The sequence below is a fragment of the Pan troglodytes genome, chromosome 2 (assembly GCF_028858775.2).
Source record: "Pan troglodytes isolate AG18354 chromosome 2, NHGRI_mPanTro3-v2.0_pri, whole genome shotgun sequence".
NCBI classification, from domain to species: domain Eukaryota; kingdom Metazoa; phylum Chordata; class Mammalia; order Primates; family Hominidae; genus Pan; species Pan troglodytes.
Window position 1 is genome coordinate 52,034,194 of NC_086015.1, and position 15,894 is coordinate 52,050,087.

The window sequence follows — 15,894 nt, forward strand, 5'->3', positions numbered from 1 at the left end:
GTCTTCGCTTTGACCTTTTTTGCATACTCACAAACCAATGAGCACACACTCCCATTCTGAACCAATAAAGAGCCCCAGGCTCAGCCATATTACGGAACTTTCCTGTCTTCAGGTAGTAGAACCACCTACCATGTTCTCTCTTTTTGCTAAGAGCTTTCCTTTCGATTAATAAATTCTACTCCACTCACTCTTTGATGTCCACGTGCCTAATTCTTCCGCTCGTGAGATAAGAACCTGGACCTAGTTGAGCTAAGGAGCAAAAATCCTGCATCAGTTTCATGGTCAAAGAGAACTTAAAAGGACATCTGTGCCATCCTTAACAACATACCATAAAAGTCCAAAATTTAATTTTCCCCAGAAATACATAATGACATAAGATGCAATCTACTCAAAACTTTTCCTCATTTAAGGCACAGGGTAAAAATACAGTCAAAAACACCAATACATTTTAAATATCATTTATCAGAATGCAGATTATCAAAGGGCAGCTTTTATCCATTGTAATCTTTCCCCTATCCAACCCTCAGCACCCCCACCCCGCCCCCAGCCACACACTCTCAGATGACTTCCTGGGCTGCATGTGGTTCATGGAATATGAACAGTAGCTGAAATTCAGCCTAAGAGGGTAAAACTGATAGAAAATTATACAATTGGAAAGTGGGAAGGTCATGAAGCTATGAGCACATCTAGCTAGCCACTTAGCATCTGTATTTCATCAACAGTTAAGCTATTCTTTACTTGTCACCACATAAATAGAATATGATTTTAAAATACACACACACACCCCTTATGGAAAATGATCCTAGAAAGGTAATGCTAGTGTCATCTTTCAAGTTAAAGTACTGTTTTTTTTCCCCAGAAATCCCCAGTTTTCAATAAATTAAAGCGATTATCCTTATTCTGAAACATGTATAAGTACAATACACTCTTTAAATGCTCTATAGATGTTAAACTGGTTCAAGTATTCCAAAATTAATTTTAATAAATTCATGTATGAATTTCATCTCACACAGAATCACTTGAAGTTACTTACTATTCGGTTATGCCTTAAATGCTTAGTTACATATTTTATGGATAAAAGGATATGACACTATTATTTTCAAATCTGGATGTTCAGGAGGATCAAAAAATGAACCCTTGTGAATGAGAAGCATTTACTCTAAAAAAAAAACCTCTCACTGACCAATTGACCATTTATACTATTCCTCTTCTATCCATACAGATAATAAAGTTAACTTTAAATAGATTTGTGAGTAAGAGTCAAGAGAATTTGAAAGCTGGGTACAGAAGTCTGTATGCTTTACTGAAGCACCAGTTTAATCTGACACTCACTGTGGCCTTGAATGAGTCACCTTTCAGGGCTGAGTTCTCTAATCTGTAAAATGAGAGTGTTATGTTAAATGTTTACTGAGGTTGATTATTCTATCAGCTACTTGTAATTCAGCTGCATCATTTCAGTTAGCTATAAATAAACCCCCTAAGACCCTCAGTGTGAATATGAACAACTATCATTTCATATTATTTCATATATCAAGTATTCTCATTTATAATTGGGTTGAGGTTTATTAAAAAAAAAAAAAAAAGCTTTTTGGCAAAGGGAGGGACTGAAAACAAATTCACCAGTGCATGGTGCCCTGCTTGAGCCAATCTGACTGGAGCTTAAGAAACTCCACCCAGTTCTGGCTAACATCAAAGGAGACTCAACACCACTCTGCCAGAAAATAAGCCCTGTATTATCTAACCAGGCACTAAGGGAACACACAGTTTTCAAGCACAGCACTTTGTATATCTGATCTTTCATTCTGATGACATGCCTGAAGTGAAACTATTAGTGAGCCGGGTTTTTTAAAATAGGTAAACTAAGGCAAGAGGCAACTACATGGCATGATGATAAAATACTCTCTTGACTACAATCTCACTATTAAGAGCTAGGTGCTTATAAACAGGAAATAAGGATATATGATAAGGCCACAGTACTTTCTCTGTTGTATGCTTTACTTTGGATAGTTCACAAACTCTGGAATTAATTACTGTACTAAAAATATTTTACAGGTCTATACAGATTAAACAGTGTTAATATCTAACTTAATTACACAGAAGTTCTGAAGAACCTTTTAAGCTCCATGAAGTCCTCCTGAAAATTTTAGGTCATTCGCATCTAGAGCCACTCACTTGGGGTCTGTGCTCATTCTGTCTGATGAGAAATTGGCAATCTGGTTTACCAATGGCCTGTTGCTGTCTCTGTCCTCTTCTATTCACCCCTTGAAAGGTGCTACTATGGGAGCTAAAATGCAGGGAAAAAACTCATGAAAAGCTAGAACAGAGCTTGGGCAAAATGGCAAAACCCCATCTCTACAAAAACATGCAAAAATTAGCCAGGCATGGTGGCACATGCCTGTAGTCCCTGCTACTCAGGAGGCTGAGGTGGGAGGACTGATTGAGCCCAGGAGGTTGAGGCTGCAGTGAGCCACTATTGCACCACTGCACTCCGGCGTGGGCAACAGAGTGAAACCCTGACTCAAAAAAAAAAAAAGCAAGAACAGAAGCCTGATTCCCACCATCATACTCACTTTTCCTAACCACTGCAGTACCTTCATTTTACTGTGTCACATTAGCCAAATTTCTACCGAAATTCATTTGCAGTAGCCAGCATTCTCTTTTTAAAAGTATAGAATCCTATTTCTTAATTTAAAAGTGGGTAAGAAAATGTACACCCCTGGAAAGACCATTGTTCATCCCAGAGATGGTTCTATTGAAGATGTCTGAGTTTTTGGTTCTGGTGTGAAAAAGGAAGAAAAATATTATGGCAACATGGGAACTTTCAGGGAATAAAGCAGATATAGATATGGTATCAAAGTAGGGAAAGGGTATACAGGCCCAGGAGCCCTAGGAGGCAAAAGAAAGGGAGTTAATACAATGCCAAAGACAAGCTTGCTATCTTTCAAAATATCGCCTCCTGTCAGTTTCAGCAGAAAGAAAGAAACTTTCTTCTCAGTGACCTAGACTACTTTGAGGCAAATCATGAGTTCCAAACAACCCATTTAATAAACTTTAAATAATTATTACTAAAGGTAGGATACTGCTTATAATGCTCACTTATATTTTCTCTATAACTGATAGCCTGTCCTTTTTGGGTGGGTGGAGGCGGGGGCGGTTATGGACAAGACACAGAACCGTAAAGATATCTGGGTTAATGTTTTCTTTTATACGTTTGTTTTTGCATGACATTTAAATGACAGAGAATTCTAAAGCCAACACTAAGCTGCTATCCTAGGACATTAGTGAGAATGCTGTGGCCAAAATATAGTGCTCGTTCCTCAGGCTTGAAAGGAACCCCACGTCGCCAGTGTGGGAGATCATTTATAATCTTGATGGATACAGGTATAGCCTGCTTCATAATAATTTAATATTCAACATCAGATTTTTTTTTTAGTATGCCTAGCAGGTTTTTAGTTACTAATTAACTTTATTACCCAGATTTGTTTCTTACTGAACTTCTTTCAGAGGCCTGTTATACATCAAGCTGAACTTTGTCTGGCAGCTGTGCTGTTTTTAATTTATTTAACCACAAAACCTTGATTTATACTTTCAAGCAAAATGATATTTTACTTAAAAATAAATCTTTAGCAAGGATGTCTACAGGAATCAACTACCAACTTACACAGTTCACAGACACATATGATTCCTCAGACAAATCTGAATTTCTCCTGCTTCTCCTCCAAACCAGACTTGCAGATAGCAACAGACAACTGAGGAAGATCTTGACTATCCTGAGCAATAAACTACAACCCCCCTGTAGAATATATTAACTGTCCACCCCTAGGTTCCTCCCTACACAGTTCAAGGACAACAGCTGTGCTATTACAAACTGATGGAATTTCCAGGCTTGACAGGGTTCTGTTCGTAACCACCATTTGTCCTGTTCATCATAGGATTAGCAACAGCAGAGAGCCCTTGATTACTAGAATAGCTGAGGCCATCACAAAGCTACATTCCTACATGAAAGAACACACTGATATAGGTTTAAAGAAGTTATATTTTACTTTCATGTAGTTACCAGAGTCCCCCCCACCCCCTATTTAAGGGAGCCCTGTTCTCTGGATATAAAAATACTGTATACACTTGCACACACATACTCACATACATAAAACCTTGCATCATAAAGTTAAAAGGCTACCTTGCTTACTTACAGGAACTATCCAGGCAGCTTGTGTTCAGTCCTGACTAAATGCATTTTGGATCAGGCACCTGCCTTCAACATTTCTGTCCAAATGAATTTCAATCTATTTCTCCAGGAAGAACACACCAGATACCTCCCACTGTTAGCCATGTGATACAGGCAGCATGATGTCTGAAGTCTGGTTACGGTTATGTAGGCCAAAATAAGAAATGACAATGACACAGCACTTACATTTCTGATATCACCAACCTTAAGAATGAATCTTCCATTTTATCTGAATTTTTTAAATGAGTAAAACTTTAAAAGATTCTTAATACCTAACCCCTCAAAATTTTGAAAAAGACAAGGAGCATTTTTTTTAAACTTTACATTTATCCCACTTCCTTCCTCTAACACAGGAAAACATTCAGAGTTAATCTATACCAATCCAAAAATTATTTCTAACCACATTCTAAAGGCATTTTTTTTTTTTTGAGACAGGGTCTTGGCCTGTTGCCCAGGCTGGAGAATGCAGTGGCATGATCTCAGCTCACTACAACCTCCGCCTCCTGGGTTCAAGTGATTCTCCTAACTCAGCCTCCTGAGTAGCTGCGATTGCAGGCATGCACACCACCATGCCTGGCTAATTTTTGTATTTTCAGTAGAGACGAGGTTTCATCATGTTGGCCAGACTGATCTCAAACTCCTGGCCTCAAGTGATCCACCCATCTTGGCCTCCCAAAGTGCTGGGATTACAGGCATGAGCCACCATGCCTGGCTCTAAAGGCTTACACCAGTTGAACTGATCTAGGATCCAATCCCCTCACGTTAATAGATGAAAAAAAAATGAGAAATGGAAAAAACAAGTCACTTACAAATGAGGCTGAGACAAAGGATCGGCGAAAAGAGCCACAGAACACCAAAAACAGAAGCAGAGCGTGACAAAATAAGTAAAACCTTACAGTTTTGTAGTTTCTGCTTTTATCTAACACAATGACTTCGCTGTACTTCATATACCTTTTGAATTATACCTGCTTATACATACCTTTACCTACCTACTACTTATACCTACCTATCTTTTCTTCTGCAAGGAGGGAGGCAGGCAGGAAGAATCCTGAACATCAGGAAAACATTCCACCTGATCTTTAAAGGGACCCCAATGCCTAGATGTCTTTTTCTTTTTTCTTTTTTTTTGTAAATCCAAACTCTTACGTGTAATATCAAGGCTGACTGAGAAGACTCAGTCCTATCACCTACCATAATCATCAGCAGCTTTCCATGTAGGGTCTCCCTACAATTTAGTCACATGGGACCATCTACCATCTTACATTATCACTGTACACCCTATGCTCATTTGCTCTCCAAACTTGAAGTTATCTTCTCTCCCTCCTCATTTGTGAAAGTCTTGAAATCAAGGTCCACATAAATTGTCTTACCACCTTTTCTGTGACTGCTTTTTAGAATCTTTCTCCCAGTAGTATTCAGAACTAATACATCATCTGTACTTGTAACAGTAGAGTCTGATCTATACTGTAGTTCAGTGGTCCCCAAACCTTTTTGGCACCAGGGACAGGTTTCGTGGAAAACAATTTTTCCACAGATAGCAGGAGGGGTGAGAGGGAGGAGATGGTTTCGGGATGAAACTCTTCCACCTCCGATCATCAGTCATTAGATTCTCACAGGAGCATGCAACCTAGATCCATCGCATGTGCAGTTCACAATAGGGTTTGCGCTCCTATGATAATCTAAAACCACTGCTGATCTGACAGAAGGCAGAACTCAGGCACACTTATCGCAAAGTTAATGTAATGCTGTTCACCTGCTGCTCACCTCCTGCCGTGCAGCCCAGTTCCTAACTGGCCATGGACTGGTACCAATCTACAGACCGAGGGTTGGGGACCCCCCACTGTAGTTAGTTGTATATACCAGCTCCTGTAAACTGCTGGGTCCCAGAAGAGAGGACCACATCAAAGTGATGTGCACACCTTCTCTGTTCCTAGTAGATTACACAGGAGACAGGCCAAAATGATAAAAACCAACAAAACAAGGGGCTAAAAACACATTTCTAAAATGACACAATGGAAGTTATTAGAAATTGAATCTAATTTGAAATTAATCAGAAGTTCCAAAATTACAAAAACTCTTCACAACTAGAAAAAGAATAAACAGATTCAAGGTTGAAAGGTTATCACCAATTACAAATATTCACCTTGGCTAGGTGTGGTGGCTCATGCTTGTAATCCCAGCACTCAGTACTTTGGGAGGCTGAGGTGGGTGGATTATGAGGTCAAGAGATTGAGACCATCCTGGCCAACAAGGTGAAACCCCTCTCTACTAAAAATACAAAAATTAGCCGGGCGTGGTGGTGTGCACCTGTAGTCCCAGCTACTCGAGAGGCTGAGGCAGGAGAATCACTTGAACCTGGGAGGTGGAGGTTGCAGTGAGCCAAGATCGTGTCACTGCACTCCAGCCTGGGTGACAGAGTGAGACTCTGTCTCAAAAAAAAAAAAAAAAAAAAAAAAAATTCACCTATTTTCTTCCACTTTCTAAACACAGTTTGTACAAGAGCAAGCATGTTGTCTGGAATTATAGAAAGAAAGCCAGTAAGGAGTAACCGTACAAACCAGCTCTCCATGCTGGTCATCTTATCATTATTAGGCATAGCAATAAAAATAGCTCTCTCTGCTTTTAGAAAAGCATGACATGATGCAATGTGGCAAAAACAAATATTCAAGATGGTCGACCAGTTACTGGCCTGGCATGGTGACTCACACCTGTAATCCCAGAACTCTGGGAGGCCAAAGCAGGAAGACCACTTGAGCCCAGGAATTCAAGACTAGCCTGGGCAAGATGGCAAGACACCATCTCTACAAAAAAAAAGTTTTTAATTAGCTGGGCATGGTGGTGTGTGCCTGTAGTGCCAGCCTCTCAGGAGGCTGAGGCAGTAGGATTCCTTGAGCCCAGGAGCTTGAGGATGCAGTGAGCTATGATTACAACACTGTACTCCAGTCTGGGCGAGAAAGTGAGACCACATCTCTGAGGGACAGAGAGAGAAAGAGAGAAAGATATCAGCCACTACCATCATGTTAATATGATCACATAAATATTAAAACTTTATAATTATTAAAATATTAGATCTCTATAGTTATCAGCTCATATATCTGTCAGAAAGTAATAAGCATATCATGTAACTTTAGGATGACTTAGTGCTGAGGAGATTGGAAGAAAGGAAGAATATTCATACTTGATCAGCTCTTAGCTTTTGAGAACTATTTTATTAAAGAAAAAACTCTCTTTTGGCTGGGCATGGTGGTTCATGCCTATAATCCCAACATTCTGGAAGGCTGAGGCAGGAAAACTGCTTGAGCCCAAGAGTACAAGACCAGCCTGGGCAACACAGTTGAGACTGCGTCTCCACAGAAAACATTTTAAAATTAGCCTGCACACCTGTGGTCCCAGCTACTTGGGAGGCTGAGGTGGACGGATCACTTCAGCAGGGGAAGTTCAAGGCTGCAGTGAGCCGTGATAGCACCACTGCACTCCAGCCTGGGCTACAGAGTGAGGCCCTGTCTTGAAAATAATAGATAACAAAAGAAAAACTTCTCCCATTAAGCAAAGTGAAGTTTCACTCTATTTTATATCAGTGAAAATAAAGAAAAGTGGAAGGTAGAAGAGGACATAGGAATTTGTGCTGCCAATTCTATAATTTTTGTTTTGTTTTGTTTTTTGTGGGGTTTTTGAGATGGAGATTTTTGTATTTTTAGTAGAGACAGGGTTTCACCATGTTGGTCAGGCTGGTCTTGAACTCCTGACCTCAAGTGATTCACCTGCCTCAGCCTCCCAAAGTGTTGGGATTACAGGTGTGAGCCACCATGCCCACCCTTGTAATTGTTTATTTACAATGTGTGTCCCACCCAGATTTCCCCTTACGCTTGAGTTCCTCGATGGCTAGGATAGCATCTTTCTCACCTTTTATCCTGGACATCTAAATATAATAAACTTGAAACCTCATAGGCTCTCATTAAATGCACATTTGTCCTGCTAGGTGCACTCTGCTCCATACCATGATACCAGCCTTCTCTTGCTGGGGTTGATGTTTGCACAGCTGGAAGCACCCTCATAGTTCTTCTAAGTATTGGTTCTAGGCACGACTAAGGGTAGAGTAGCTCAGCTTTTCTGAGCAAGAAGGAGAAGATACAAACTCTATGGGAGTATTTAACAAGCATTTTGTAGTCGTGGCAAAGGCCTTACTTTGACCTAATATCTTACAGATGCTTTCAAAAAGGAGGGGGGGAATATCATTATTAAATGAAAATTGAACAGCAAAAGTTGAAGAGATCTTTCAAGTTATTAGTAATATAACTTTTAATATTTTACCTGAAATACAAGTAAAAATCTGAGTTAAAAGTATTAAAAACAAAAAAACAAAAAAAACACGCTGGATCAGAATTGTTCAGGGACAGGGTTAAGCAATATGAGTATTATTTGTTGTTGTTGTTTTGTTTTTTTTAGAGACAAGTCACACTATGTTGCCCAGGCTGGAGTGCAGTGGCACATGATCTTGGCTCACTGCAACCTCCGCCTCCCAGGTTCAAGCAATTCTCCTGCCTCAGCCTCCTGAATAGCTGGGACCACAGGCGTGCGCCACCACATCCGGCTAATTTTTGTATTTTTAGTAGAGACCATGTTGGCCAGGCTGTTCTCAAACTCCTGACCTTGTGATCCGCCCGTCTTGGCCTTCTAAAGTGTTGGGATTACAGGCGTGAGACACCACGCCCGGCCTAATCTATAGATTTAACATAACCCCCAAGCAAAGTCCAGTAGGTTTTTTCTTTTCAAATCAAACTGAAAAGTTGATCCTAAGTTTTACATAGTAATTTAAAAAGTCAAGAACAGCTAAGATAATCTTTGAGAACAAACTTAGAGGAACTTAAACTACTGGATATCAAAACTTACTGATGGATTGAACCATGTGAAAATGCTGAAAACTGATGAGTTTCTAACCTATGGCAATGTCATATATTTGAAACTAAAAATACATAAATATAGTAATGAAAACATTGTGGTACCTGCACAATCACCAAGAAAGAGGCCAATGTACTTGGTGCGCTGAACATATGGAAAAAAAAACAAAACAAGAGGCCAATGAAAGAAAACGGTTTTGAAACGGAACCACATGCATATGGATACTTAATATCTGACAAATGTGACACTGCAAAATAGTGGGGGAATTAACTGTCTTTTCAATAAGTGGTGCTGGGTCAACTGGATATTTTGAGCTCTACCTCACAGTATATACAAAAAGTAATTCCAGGTGGATGGCAGCCCTAAATGTGAACGGTAAACAATAACATGGCGAATATTTTCATGATCACGGAGGCAGATGAAGAAAACGAACAGACAATGGAGAGAGTAGAGAGACAGGGACAAAAGAAGGAAAAAAGAAAAGCATAAAGAAGAGGATGAGGTGGGAGGATCATTTGAGCCCAGGAATTTGAATACAGCCTCGGCAAGGTGGCAAGAAGGGAGGGAGGGAAATTCCCCTCAGCAGTACTTACCAACTTACAAGAAACAGATGGGCTTATTTCTAATTGTAACACTAAATGATTTTTTTTAAAAAATGAAGTGATGCCTTTAAAACTGAGAAAAACTATTCTGAAGCTAGATTTTTACAGCCAACTCATCCATTAAGTGAAGGCTAAAATGGGAAATTCAAACACACAATTTAAAAAAAAAATTATTGGCTGGGCGTGGTGGCTCATGCCTGTAATCCCAGCGAGGCTGAGGCGAGTGGATCACAAGGTCAAGAGATGGAGACCATCCTGGCCAACATGGTGAAACCCCGTCTCTACGAAAAATACAACAAAATTAGCTGTGCGTGGTGGCGTGCGCCTATAGTCCCAGCTACTCAGGAGGCTGAGGCAGAAGAATCACTTGAACCCGGGAGGCAGAGGTTGCAGTGAGCCAAGATTGCGCCACGGCACTCCAGCCTGGGCAACAGAGCGACACTCCATCTCAGGGGGAAAAAAAAAAAAAAAAATTTATTTTCCAGGCATTCTTTCTGAAAATGAACTTCAGCACAGACTCCAGGAAATGAAAAATGAACACAGCATCCTATTAAAGCTGCAATATCCCAAAAATAGTACCATTAGCCTACAAGAGAAATGAAATGCAATCCTAGGATGACGATAATGCACTAGGATCTAGAAACAACTCTGTCCAAAATTAACCTTTCCACAGTGTAATTTAAAAAGACCAATGACTTAGACATGTGGTGCAAATGGTATATGAAAAAAGGTGCAATTAAAAACAGGGGAGGGGAGCAGTTTACTGAAAGAGAACTACACAAGAAAGTACTAATCCAAACATAAGGCAAACTGAACTATGCCATTATTCTGAGATAATTATATATTTTAAGGAAACAAGGCTTAGAATTAGAACACGCTCATCAAACTTACCAACATAAGATGGATCCATAAAGAAGGATATTTTGTATTTACATACAAATGAACATGTACAATATAATGTATCAAGAAAGAACAAAAAAGGAGAAAAGAGAAGGAGGCTTCGGAAAGATGGAGATGACTCCAAAACAGCAGCTGAAATCAACTGAAAGACTTTTGCTGACTCTCTGAGTTTACTCTTAAGTGGGCAGAAGTCAAAGAGAACTTTGCCTGCTCACTGGAATGTGTTTCTCTATTGGTCTCGAAGTCTACATGTGCTGACCTTTAAAAGACAGTATAAGGTTTGTCTGTTTTCCCTTCTGCTAGCAGGCTGCTAGACTGAACATGGTAGACAATGACTTTCCCTCTGAAGTTGGCTGTGTTCAATATTCTATTGTTTTTCTTATACAAGCACTGGGAGATTTTTGCAATTGATGTATTTTTAATCATTTAAAACTAAGCAAGCCATGACAATATAAAAGACAAACTTACACCACAAATGAAACTACTAACAAAAATAACAAATATACTCATCTGGGGATGGCAGGGGTTGGGGGGAGACCCTCTCCTAAACATAGCAAGCACCAAAGGGCTGCTTTGACTTGCAATACTAAACTCCTTCCAAGAAATTTGGAAGTAAATTCAGAGTAACCAAAGATACAAAAAGCAATATGCAACAGGAGAAAGTATTTGGGTGTGAATAAAGAATCAAAAAATGGGCCAGGTGCAGTGGCTCACGCCAGTAATCCCAGCACTTGGGGAGGCCGAGGCAGGTGGATCATGAGGTCAAGAGATCGAGACCATCCAGGCCAACATGGTGAAATCCTGTCTCTACTAAAAATACAAAAATTAGCTGGGCGTGGTGGAGCGCGTCTGTAGTCCCAGCTACTCGGGAGGCTGAGGCAGGAGAATCGCTTGAACCTGGGAGGCAGAGGTTGCACTGAGCTGAGATCACACCACTGCACTCCAGCCTGGGCAACAGAGTTTGACTCTGTCTTTAAAAATAATAATAAATAAAAAAATTTTTTAAATGTACAAAATGAAAGGGACCGTGGCAAAGATGGGGATTCTGTTTCTTCTCCCTGGGTGCTCAGAAAGACATTTCCTATTTCCCTTGGAGTTAGAAGTTGAGACCATGTGAGTGGGTTCTAGACAGTGCAATGTGAGCTGAAGAATTACGCTTCACTACAAAGCACTTGATGAAATTCTGCTTGCTGGTGCTCTTTGCTATCAACCAACTAAATACAAAGAATCCAGCAGGAGACTCCAAGAAACCAGATGGAAGGAGTTGAAATTCCTCAATTACATGACAGCCACAGGCTAAACACTCACACTATGACGTGAGCAAGAAATAAACCATTATTGTGTTAAGTCACTGAAATGCTAGTTATGTTAAAGAGATAGCATCAACTATCCTAATTAATACAGAGATCTTACATATCTAACATCCTCATTTTACAAATAAGGAAACTGATGAACAATGAGCTTTCCAAAAATTATACTAGTTGGTAGGAGAAACAGGTCTCCTGACTGAATAGAAATTCAGGGACTTTTACAAAGTAAAAGATTTCTGTGCTATATTTATAAGTAAAAGTTATTATCCCAATATTTGTTCCAAAACCAAAAAAAGGCAGTGCAATCATTTCTTTTTCTTTTCTTTTTTTTTTTTTTTGAAGCAGGGTCTCACTCTGGTGTCCAGGCTCGAGTGCAGTGGCATGACCATGACTTACTGCAGCCTCGACCTCCCAGTCACCTCTGTTTGCAAAAAGAAAAGAATTCTCCACGAAGTTCTTTTCAGTCTACCATTTTATGATTTGACTCTCTTCATGTCGACAAAATTTCTTGAGTATCTATTAGAACTATATAAGATTGTGGATATCTGAACATTTATTTACTGACAAAATGTGATTTCATATGGCTTGACTTAATAGTAAATGACAAGCACTGCATTTTTAAAAAGCGCTAATTTTATTGGGTATACATACCTACACACTTTTTTTTTTTTTTTTTGAGACAGAGTCTCTGTCATGCAGGCTAGAGTGCAATGGTGCGATCTCGGCTCACTGCCACCTCTGCCTCCTGGGTTCAAGTAATTCTCATGCCTCAGCCTCCCAAATAGCGGGCAGTACAGGCGTGCATCACCATGCCCAGCTAATTTTTGTATTATTAGTAGAGACGGGTTTTCACCATACCGGGCAGGCTGATCTCCAACTCCTGACCTCAGGTGATCTGCACACCTCAGCCTCCCAAAGTGCTGAGATTACAGGCGTGAGCCACCATGACATCTTTTTACAAGAAGAAATAATATGCTGACTTGGCCAGGTGTGGTGGCTCACACCTATAATCCCAGCACTTTGGGCAGTCAAGGCGGGCAGCTCACCTGAGGTCAGGAGTTCGAGACCAGCCTGGCCGACGTGGTAAAACCCTGTCTCTACTAAAAATACAAAAATTAGCCAGGCGTGGTGGTGCACACCCATAATCCCAGCTACTCAGGAGGCTGAGGCAGGAGAATTACTTGAATCTGGAAGGTGGAGGTTGCAGTGAGCCGAGATCGTACCACTGCACTCCAGCCTGGGCTACAAGTGCGAAACTCTGCCTCAAAAATAATAATAATAATAATAATAACAATAATAATAATATGCTGACTTAGAGGCTCCTGGACTATTGTCATTAGAGCTATAAAGCAAAGTCTATACATCTGAAGAGAAATTTCTTTTAAATATACTCTTCTCCTGTGTCCCTACTGCTTTGTATTACCTTACAAAGAAACTACTACATATACAATTTCAGCTACTGAACATAAAGGATCAAAATTAGTGACTATTTGGCCAAATGTTTTGGCCAAAATTGTTGCAATTACCATGTAAACATAAATCCTGCTTGCCTATTATTCCATCAGTTTACACTTCCACTTAATCAAGGATTTAAGATTGAGTTTGCCTTGTCAGGCTCACAGAGGCTTAAATTACTCATAAATAAACATTCCCACAAGAGACTACATCATAAACGCTCATATTTATTACATCCCACTCAAATACAACAGTTTCTCTTTTAAAAATTGGCAATCTATACAAAACAGCAATTTAGATTGGCCTTCAGGACAGAGAGGTATGATTCTTAGTAAATCACATTACATCAAGATGCTTTATTCTGAAGATGTAAGAAACGAATATATTTTTACAAAAACACTGTATGTCAAGTGAATATATGGTTAGAGTGTAAGAAAAACTTATTTCCCTTGTCTTTAAGATTTTTCTAGAAGAATCTTAATCTTCCTATAAAACCACCTGTCTGATAAAAGGAAGTCTGAAATCTTATCTCCAAATAAATCTTATCTCAAATTAATTAATAAAAGACTAAATTTCAGAAGTTTCTCAGATTTCATTTTTGCTGTTACAGTAATTAAGTTATGCCATTATCTTATGCAGTTGATTTTAAGTGATGAACACCCACCTACATCATTATTTCCATATAGAACCACCAACAATTAATTAGTTCAAACTAAAAACAATGAAATAAAGTATTAAAATGTTCTCCATAACTAAGAAAATACTGTCACTGTCAGCTTTACTATTTCTACCCATCACCACGACTACCCCCCAAAAACCCTACATATCAATACAGCTTTCATCAAATTAGAATCAATTTGCTTGAAAAAACAGAAACATATGCATCACCCATTACTATGTACACATCTGCCAGATAATGATTAGAGGCGGCAAGTATGCCAAGAGTCCAAAAAGCAGGTGAGAATCTTCTGTAGCCTAGAAAAAAGTGTATCTAGAGAAAACGTAATAGTCTCCTCTATTCCCAAAGCACTTAAGACTAGTAAGACTTCCTGAAGTCTCCAACTCATAAATGGTCATTGTTTCACAGCTCAAGTAAATACATGTATGAACATGTAAAATAAAAAAGAGTAAGGGAGAACCTTAAATTCTCCAGTTTACTCTCAAATTTTAAAACTCAGAAAAGAGAGATCCAAAGTGGTTTCCCTTTGCCAAAAGCCATCTAGAAAACTAGAGACAAAGCTACAATTAGGACAAACATCTCCCAACTCCCACCAAGCCCAGAGTTCCCTCCCCAAAATGAATACTCACTGAACCCACAAGAGAAGCACCAGTTCAGAGTGCAAACCTAGGTCAAACAGGCCCCTTGGTGCAGTGGCCCATATAGTGTTTTGAAAAATGGCCAATATCTCCAAAATCAGTAATCTTTGAATGAAAATACAGTTTTACAGCTTTTTTAAAAAACAAGGCCAGGCGCGTTGGCTCAGTCCTGTAATCCCAGAACTTTAGGAGGCTGAAATGGGAGGATCACTTAAGCCCAGGGGCTCGAGACCAGCCTGGGCAGCACAGTGAAACTCCGTGTCTACAAAAAATTAAAAAAAAAATTAGCCGAGCATGCAGCTGTGGTTCCAGCTACTCAGGAGACTAAAATGGGAGGATCGTTTGAGCCCGGGAGGTCAAGGCTGCAGTGAGCCATGATTGCGGAACTGCACCTCAGCCTTGGGTGATAGTGTAAGACCCTGTCTCAAAAAAATAAAAAACCCGAAGATCAGGCCATGACTATGTATTTCCACTTAGCAACAATATACTGGAGCTGAGAAATAACTGCCTCTGTAGATACCCATTCACACAATATCTGCAGCATAAGTTCTTAATCGAGACCAACTTCACTCACTTTAACTTCAAGAACGTTGCAGGGGCCAGACACTGTGGCTCACGCCTGTAATCCCAGTACTTTGGGAGGCCAAGGTGGGCAGATCACCTGAGGCCAGGAGTTTGAGATCAGCCTGGCCAACATAGTGAAACCTCATCTCTACTAAAAACACAAAAATTAGCCAGGTGTGGTGGCACACGCCTGTAGTCCCAACTACTCGGGAGGCTGACGCAGGAGAATCACTCAAACCCAGGAGGCAGAGGTTGTAGCGAGCCAAAATCGCACCACTGTACTCTAGCATGGGCAACAAAGCAAGACACCGTCTCTAGGGGGAAAAAAAAAATTTTGCAGGAGTTTAAGTACGATACAGCTGCACTAAAGCTATTTAAATCAACATCAACTCTAAACATTTCTTATTGGTAGAATTTTGGCTGGGTTTTAGTGGCTTGGTTTAACTAAATCACAAAGTCAGTAGACAGGAAAGGTGTGAGAGGGAGAGAAATGGAAAACAAAAGTACCACAAAATGGCTGGGCACGGTGGCTCACACCTGTAATCCCAGCACTTTGGGAGGGTGAGGCAGGTGGATCACAAGGTCAGGAGTTCCAGACCAGCCTGGCCAAGATGGTGAAACC

General features: G+C 40.0%; 1 protein-coding gene across 50 annotated transcripts in view; it reads right to left on the minus strand.

The window, feature by feature from the left end:
• The window catches only part of MAP4 (microtubule associated protein 4), a 232,064-nt gene that overhangs the window by 161,235 nt on the left and 54,935 nt on the right, over positions 1-15,894 (minus strand). For 8 of the 50 annotated variants that reach the window (XM_063805702.1, XM_063805697.1, XM_054681767.2 and 5 more), the window contains exon 1: positions 4,191-4,279. The exons of the other annotated variants lie outside the window; for them this stretch is intronic. The gene's annotated coding sequence lies outside the window, so the exon portion shown is untranslated. Of the gene's footprint in view, positions 1-4,190; positions 4,280-15,894 lie in introns of those variants that run through there. 50 annotated transcript variants of the gene reach the window in all.